The sequence below is a fragment of the Xenopus laevis genome, chromosome 9_10L (assembly GCF_017654675.1).
Source record: "Xenopus laevis strain J_2021 chromosome 9_10L, Xenopus_laevis_v10.1, whole genome shotgun sequence".
NCBI lineage: Eukaryota > Metazoa > Chordata > Amphibia > Anura > Pipidae > Xenopus > Xenopus laevis.
The window spans coordinates 133,003,159-133,012,561 of record NC_054387.1 but is presented as its reverse complement, the minus strand read 5'-3'; positions in this window follow the sequence as shown (position 1 = coordinate 133,012,561).

The following is a 9,403-nucleotide window of genomic DNA, read 5'->3' as shown; positions in this document are numbered from 1 at the left end:
ATATTCCTTCGATCGGTGGATTAAAATCCTTCGATTCGAAGGATTTTATCGTTCGATCGAAGGAATAATCGTTCGATCGCACTATTTGCGCTAAAATCCTTTGACTTCGATATTCGAATTTTAATTCCCAGTCGAATATCGAGGGTTAATTAACCCTCGATATTCGACCCTTTGTGAATTGGCCCCCAAATTTTTACATGATTTTCTAGTAGACAAGGTATGAAGATCCAAATTATGGAAAGATTTATTACCTGGAAACCCATAATCCAGAAAGCTCTGAATTACAGAATCGCTGTCTCCCATAGACTGATTTCCTTTTTCTTTGTAATAACAAAATGGTAGCTTGTAGTTGATCCCAAATAATGTTTATGATTTTCTAGTAGACTTAAGGTATGAAGATCCAAATTACGGAAAGATCCATTATCTGGAAAACCCCAGGTCCCGAGTATTCTAGATAACAGGTCCCATACCTGTTTATGTATATTTGGAAATAGTTGATGTATGTTACACTATACGCCGGGTGCGGGGAGTAACTGGCTGATTGTACAGAGCTGGTGTAAGTTAATCACTAACGAACTCTAACTGTCTCTGACTGTGGCCAATGGGAGGAATCCTGGGGAAATATTAGGACCAAACTGGGGAGCCAGAACATAATTCTTAGTTAATCTTGTGGAAGGGTTAGAAGTGACCACAATAAGTAGCACAGAATAGTGGATTCATTGAAATGATTGCACAGCAAATGCCTTTAAAAGGAGATTGCAGGGCTGTGATTGGCTGTCCCCCCTCCTACTGTGCATCAAAACCAGAAAATATAGAGGTGATGCCTTTTATTGGCCGAGTCCAGTGTAAGTCTTTTGTGTGAGATCTTACAGTATTGTCCACAGTCACATCTGTGCATAAAATATCTGTCCTTGTTAAGGCCACATTGCAGGGAATTGAATTTCTGCGTGAATTTATATTCCTTATGCTCCTGTCTTAAAGGAGACCGATAGGATAAATGGAAACCCACCTAATTTTGTAGTCAATACTGTTTAATATATGGTGTAGGTTTTACTTTCAGTTTTTTAAATGAGGGGTGGGTGTGTCATTTTTTTTTTATTAACTACCTATCTGCCAGTTGATCCAGAGGAAGGCAAAAAACCCATCTGAAGCCTCTCCAATTTGCCTTAGAGGGGAAAAAAATTCCTTCCTGACTCCAAAATGTCAATGGGACCAGTCCCTGGATCAACTTGTACTATGAGCTATCTCCCATATCCCTGTATTCCCTCACTTGCTAAACACCATCCAACCCCTTCTTATACCTATCTAATGTATCAGCCTGTACAACTGATTGTGTTTCTGATTGTCCTAACCAGAAACACCATTAAGGACCAGCTGCCGACGGGCTTCCCCGATCAAGATCTGGCCGAAAGTCGGCCAGATCTCGATCGGATGGGACAAAAAAACCCGTTGGATCGCGGCCACATCTGTACGTTGATGCGATCCGACCCCCGTTCCCATGCGTTAGGATCTGATCATTGGGCCCTAGGGCCCACGATCGGATCAGCTGATATTGCCCACCTCAAGGTGGGTATATCGGAGAGAGATCTGCTCATTTGGCGACATCGCCAAATGAGCGGATCTCTCTGTGTATGGCCACCTTTAGGCAGGGTTGGACTGGGGCCCACTGGGACTACTGTCCAGGGCCCCCCACCAACCCCCCCCATGCCCCTACGGTGACGCGCCGAGTGCGTGCACATGAAGGCGCCTGGTGCCAATCGCATGCGCAGAACGTGCTGCACAGATGACACTGTGCGGCGGGGGCACATTAAGCATCAGGGCCCACCAGGTATTTTCCCGGTGTCCTGCTGGGCCAGTTCAACACTGCAGTTAGGAGGAGGACAGCCCATCACAGGCATAGCACAGGCACCATAGCAGATCTATAGGGATCAACTGATTTCTAACAATAATTTTGCCAAAAGTGAAAGCCGCCTCCTGTATTAATTATAGTGTAAAACCTTCCAATCTTGTAGGCAATGTTTCCTTTAAGAAAAAAATATTCTGGTGGAAATCTGCTTATAAATAGTTGTATTGTTTGTGTCCTAATCCCTCAGTGTAGTCATGTCACTGTATCAGTCGATTGCATTTTAGTAAATCATGGGGTTTATAGTGTTTCTGGCGTATGGGTTGTACTTGTGGACAGACAGACTGACAATTCACAATGTTCTGAAGCTTCAGTTTTGCCAAGTAGCCCACCGTGACCATGTGGATACAGAGTATAGAAATGTATTACATTTAATAGGTTGCAGCATATTCTACAGTGTCTTGTACATTAGGCAAGGAAGTTTCTGCCCACAAGAGCTTGCAATCTCTAGGGCTGGGGTTAAATGTGACGGTTTAAAATATATAAAGGCATATACTCTATGTTGGAGAAATAATGTCAGTGTTATGACTTAGTGAGTGATGGGTGAACCTGATGTTTCACTGAAAATTTATCAAAACTGTGAAAATCCGTCAAGTCTATGGGGACAATTTTTGACTGGCAACATTTTTTCCACCCAGTGGTTTATGGGCATCATTTTGGCAGCGAAACTTGTTGAAAAATGTTGCTCATCACTAGTTGAGATAATGGGTCAGCAGGTAATGTGAGTATTGCTGCAGGTGTCCAAATCAGCTCATATCCAATATTGGTTGTGGATTCCACATGGAACTGTCTCTAAGCAGTGGGACATTCATGTATCAGCTCAGTCTGTTTCTCTTCATTGTATGTGATGAATATTTAGTACTTTTATTTCACTATAAAGCTGAGCTGTATTGAGCCCACCCCTGGTCTAATATAATGTGTACTAGAGTATCTTCTTTATTCTATGGTGTAAGTTAAAGTGAATCCTACTAATTCCAACTGTATAGTAGAGTGAACCTTCTGTTCCCCCAGGTCGTGAGAGTCATAGAGTTGACTCATCTTCTCCTGGGAGGTTCTACTCATCTGCTGCTTCTCGCTGTGTCGTACTGTTCATCAGTCACAATCTGATCATTCAGGAGATCATCCAGAACTGGACCAATGTGAGACATCCTGGTGGTTAGAGCTGCTCGGTGTCACAGTGTTAAACAAGATATCCCATCTGTGGGACATAGAACCAACACTTAAGGTTCTTCTCAACTCTTAGGTCTTCAGCCTTGTTACATTGTGCCCCCCCTTCTTTCTAATCCTTAGTCAATCCCCAAGACCTAACAATCATGTCTATTTACATCTGTGGAGACTTCTCTTGAAACATAATGTTCTACTGATCTTGGCTTGGCATGTTCTGATCTTGGCTTGGCATGAGGTTGCCCAGGACTGGATCAGTGTGGCATGTTCTCTTGGTTACAATGAGTGACTGTGTTGAAAAAATTCCTCCAAGAAAATCACTGGCACTCACGGCTATTTCAAGCAGGGAAAGACGTGTTTATTTTCAGCTTGTGCAATGTTTGGGGGTAGTATCCCTTTGTCAATGCCTCCCAGCTGTGGAACAGAAGAATAATGTTTTTTCTGTATTTTTTTATTTTGTTTTTTTAGTATTCTCTACCCTTCATCTCCTCCATTCCCACCCACACTTGTAACTTGTGCCTCTACTGTACATGTCTAGTGTGGCTCAAACCCTTGAGCTAGAACTAAACTAGAAACTAGATCTAGTGTAGCTTCTTCTTCACACAGCTGTTTCGAATGGATTATCTTCTGTATAGACGAGTCCTGTAAAGATGAACCTGTGGTGTGGGTGCAATAAAACTGGACACTTCCATGAATTGGGATGTTTCTTTGGGAGATATTGGGTAAAAGTCATAACAGAATTATTCCAGTTGCAGAGAAGGTTGGATTTTCCAGAACAGCATAATAATGCTTGACTCTGGTTGGAGACTCCAGGATCATATTGTCATCTTTGTAATCTAATAATTACTGTATCTAATATTGTGTTCTATGGTTTAAGGTTCTATGGTTAAAGTACCACTTACCAAGATGTTATCTTTAAAGGAGACATTTTGTGTGAAAAGCAGGAATGTGTCAGTTCATTATACTCTTTGACTATAGAAGGAATGTACTCAAAGTAGTGTTTCTGGCTGATATTTATTTTTTGAAGCTTCATCAAAAACCCTACTAGTCCCGCCCATATGGTAAAATTGTCAGTCCATTGTCTTTGTGTAGACACTTCTGTGTTTTGCCTAAAGGTCTTGTTTCTGTTTATTAACACTTTTTATCTCTCAAAATACCTGGTTGTTTTAATTGCAAATATTACAAAATCTCTATCATGATAGAGGCAGGGCTGGAACTAGGGGTAGGTAGGGGTAGTGCTGGGCAGGTGCCTTTTAAAGGGTCTTCTGCCTACTCCTAGTCTGGAGTTGCTCCCATATTGTCCCTACCCCTTCCTACCTCCCTCCCCTCTGACGCTCACAGCTACCTCCCTCTCCTTCCTCCCTCCCCTTCGTTGCCCTCCCCCTCCGCTATGGCACTTGCACCGGGTTGCCTAGGGCACTTCAGTTTTTCCAGGTAGCCCACTATGACCATGTGGATACAGAGTATAGAAAGTATTACATTTATAAAGCTGCAGCAAATTCCACAGTGTCTTGTACATTAAGAAATGAGATTCCTGCCCACAAAAACTTACAATCTTTAGGGCTGGGGTTAAATGTGACAAATGTGTCTAAAATATATAACTATGATGGAGAAATAATGTCAGGGTTATGTTAAGTGAGTGATGGGTGAAAATCCACCGAAATGCATTGAAGTCAATGGGTGACAATTTTTTTCCCCACCAATTAGTTTATGGGCATCGTTTTTGCAGTGAAACTTGGTGAAAAATGTTGCTCATCACTAGTTGAGATAATGGCTCAGCAGGTAATGGGAGTATTGCTGCAGGTGCTCAAAACCATTTGTGGATTCCAGATGGAACTGTATTCCTGTCTCTGAGCAGTGGGACATTCATGTATCGGCTCAGTCTGTTTCTCTGCACATAATGAAAAGTACTTATATTTCCCTATAAATCTGAGGTGTATTGAGCCCACCCCTGGTCTTTGATAAATAATGTGTATTAGGGTATTCTCATGCATGTACCCCCCCCCCCCAAAATACAACTGGTATCTGGCACTTACTCTATGGTAAATACCAATTCTGACTGTACAGTAGAGCGAACCCTCTTCCCCCAGGTCCTGACATAATCCTAGAGTTGCCTCATCTTCTCCTGGGAGGTTCTGCTGCTTCTCACTGTGTCGTACTGTTCATCAATCACAATCTGATCATTCAGGAGATCATCCAGAACTGGATCAATGTGAGACATCCTGGTGGTTAGAGCTGCTCGGTGTCAGTGTTAAACCAGATATTCCATCTGTGGGAGATATAACCAACAATTAAGGCTCTTTGTCAACTCTTAGGTCTTCAGTCTTGTTACATTGTGTGTCCACTTCTTTCTAATCCTTAATAAATTCCCATACATTACATTATTAAGACCCAATAATTATATTAAGACCTAACAATCATGTCTATTTAATCCTGTGGAAACTTCTCTTAAAACTTGGTTCTACTTGATCTTGGCTTGGAATGTTCTGGGTAATGAGGTTGCCCAGGACTGGATCAGTGTGGCATGTTCTCTTGGTTACAATGAGTGACTGACAAAATGCCTCCCAGCTGTGGAACAGAAGAATAATGTTGCTATATCTGTTTTTTTCAGTATTCTCTACCCCTTCATCCCTTGTACTCCCACCCACGCTTTTAACTTGTGCCTCTACTGTACATGTCTAGTGTGGCTCAAACCCATGAGCTAGAACTAAACTAGAAACTAGATCCAGTGTAGCTTCTTCTTTACCCAGCTTTTCCTAAAAGAAGCTTGTCCTTGGTTTGCTACTTGTCTTAACAGGTACCACTTACTAGTCCATTTTTTGTTTTTCTATGGAATACTGGATGACGGTAACCTTATTATAACATTGCTCCATTGGCAACTAAGCAGGTTTATGAATGGTACAAATCTAATGAAGGTATTGACTCTAATCAATGTGCTTTTCTTCTCCTTTCAGCTTTAAAGGAGACTTATTGTATAAAAAAATAATGTACCCGGATTATTAGTAATCCCTCCCTTCTCGTCCACTTGCTGCTCCCTGAATTCCCAGGCTGTGCACTCAGCTCACTGCACTGTGGGACAGGAACCAATCAGCAGCTAGCAGGACCTGATAGGGAACTGAAGCCTGTCTGTGCTTGTGTGACTGCAGGGCTGTGATTGGCTGTCCCCCTCCTACTGTGCTTCCGGCAGGAACTGTTAGGACACGCCCACCCCTCATTTGAAACACAGACAGGGACCAGAGAACAAAAATCACCACTCTGGAGAACCAGTATCATCAATCAAGTGATTCTTTATTCGGTAGCACTACATGTTTCGGATCTATCTGATCCTTCCTCAGGTGCCAGTGTTCACAATGTGCATATCCCCATAACCCAACATTTAAACGCAAGAAAACCACCAACAAGATCCACACTGTGGCCAGACTTCGTTAATTCAATTAACAATTTCCAATGCAGTTCTGCCCTCAAGGGGCCTCCTCCAGAAGTACATGACACTTTAAGGCAATAGTTACAATTGTATCAGTATAAACATTGTTTCACATTTTTCGTACCTGTTACAATCAATCAGTCTATTCAATGTTGCCACGGTACATTTCCTGTAAGAAATAAAAAGCTTTACTACAAGAAGCATTTTAGACTTTGTGCATCATTTAAACCGTGTGGTTCCAATGTATTTAGTATATGAATCCATTTCGCCTCACATTGTAATAGCAATTTCTTTCGGTCACCGCCTCTCATTGGTAATTTAACCTCTTCAAGTACAAGCCATCTAAGGCTCGCACTTGTATGTTTATGGTTAAAACAATGCTTTCCCACAGGTGTCTGGGTTTTTATCTCATTAGGATTATAGTTGGTAACTGATCTTTTATGTTCGTTTATCCGTATTCACACCTTTCTAGAGGTTTGCCCCACGTACATTTTCCCACAGGGACATTTTAAGCCGTATATTACATGATCTGTATTGCATGTATAGTATTGTTTAACAGGAATTTTATTGCCCTTTAGTGGGTGGGTTACAAAGTCTCCTTTAATAATTGAGTTGCAGCAACCGCAATTTAGACATGGAAACGTTCCCATTTTTGGTGTGCTTAGGTATCTAGTCTCATTTTGTCTTTTATATATATCTGATCTCACCAGCTTTCCTGCTAGGTTTGGGCCTCTTTTGTATGAGAACAAAGGTAGTTCCCTACAACATTTCCCAAGTACTGTATCCTTTTGCAGTATGGACCAGTGATGGTTAATCAATTTCTGTATGGGCTTGCTATTAGGTCCAAATTTAGATACAAATGGTATTTGTTCCATTTTTTGTTTTTTTTATTGTTTTATTTAGCAGGGTGTCCCTATTAGTCTGTTGAACATCATCCCTTGTTTTTATTAACAGTTCTCTGTTGTAACCCCTTGCTACAAATTTTTCAAGCAAGTTATTGGCACTATCTAGGTATTTCTGATCGGTAGAGGCAATTCGTCTTACCCTTAGAAATTGACCCTTAGGGATGCCCTTTATAGTGCTTGGTGTATGGTAGCTGTTATTGTGAAGCATGTTATTGCGCTCCATTGGTTTGTTATTGTCAAGGATTAGGTAGGGGGCGCTGTATAGTCTGAAGGGAAAGGGCGAGTCCTTGAGGCAGGGGCTGTATGTGCCAAGGGGAAACTTGAAGGGAAGCAGGAACAGGTAGATGAGGGCGAAGAGTCAGACTGGAACAGGACGGATAGGACGACGATCAGGACTGGACAAGACAGGAAGAAGAGGGCGACGACTCAACAGGAAAGGACTGGACGTGGCAGGAGTGGAACGGCTTGGATGGGACAGGACGGTGCGGGCGTAGATCAAACTGGGGGATAGAGTGCAGAGGGAGACAGGAGCAGATAGCAAGACAGGACTGGAGCAAGATAGCAAGAGAGGACTGGAGCAAGATAGCAAGAGAGGACTGGAGCAAGATAGCAAGAGAGGGAGACTGGAGCAAGATAGGGCTGGAGCAAGATAGCAAGAGAGGGAGACTGGAGCAGGATAGCAAGAGAGGGAGACTGGAGCAGGATAGCAAGAAGGGACTGGAAGCAGGATAGCTAGAGAGAGCTGGAAGCTGGATAGCTAGAGAGGAGTACAAGGTAGGGTTGGAACAAGGTCGAGGCTAGAAAGGTACAAGATAGGAAAGGTAAGCAGGACAAGACAAGGCAGACTAACAAGGGAGAAGGGGCAAGAGCTAGAAACCTAGTTAGGGGCGATGCCGCAGTACTAGAAAACCATGCAATGCTCTGGCAAGGAGTGGTCTGAGAGCTGCCCTTAAATAGGGAAGAGGCAGCCCTGATTGGTTGATTAAGATAGGCAGCAGCTGAGCTGGGGCTGGAGAGGCCAATCAGGCGGCAGCTGGGCTTGGACTGCAGAGGCCAGGTTACACACAGTGAGCAACCCTACAGGCTGCTCACCTGGCCAAATGGTTAGGGTATCGAGCCAGAAACCCAAAGGTCCCCGGCTCGACTCCCAGCAATACCTGACAGTTATATAAATCTGTCTCAAGTGTTTCACCATTCCTTATTACATTTACATCCAGAAAATGTACTTTCTCACTACTGTATTCCATAGTGAATTTTATAGTTGGGTGTTGTGTATTAATAAATTGCAAGAATTCATTCAACATTGTTTCACTGGAGTCCCATAACAGAAAGATGTCATCCACAAAGCATAGGGAGCATTTTATATGGGATTTAAATTTGCTTTGTCCCAGTATTATATTCTGCTCAATGAAATGCATGAATATATTTGCATAACTAGGAGCTAAGTTACTTCCCATGGTTGTGCCTTGTGTTTGAATATAAAAGGTTTTGTCAAATCTAAAGTAATTTTTCTTTAGTACTATGGAAAGTAACTCTAGCAGAAAGTATATCAGGTTATGTGAGTTTTTAGTGGCCAACAGTGCTTCTTCAATATAGTGTATACCTTCTATGTGTGGGATAGAGGTGTACAGGGATTGTACAGGGACCAGAGAACATCTATAGGGAGCTCCAATAAAAGGGCTATTTTTAAAGATGATGATAAATTTTTAGCACCATGTCAACTTGAAAGCACTTTTCTTAAGGTAACAGGCATCATTAATAAGCTACTTTTGTGCTTCATTGTAGCTCTATGTATTGTATTGTCCTACACTTTTAGGTCGCCTCCCTAGAAGATCTTGTTACCTGATATTCTGAAATGGTTTATTTTATGTTGATCTTTCAAACATCTGTTTAAAAATTCCTGGCCATTGGGTAATACTATGCAATGTTAGAGGCCTCTATTGACCTTTCTATTTTCTCTTTATGGAGCCGTCATGGAATTATCTTCTCGGTCTCTTTCCTGGCCTT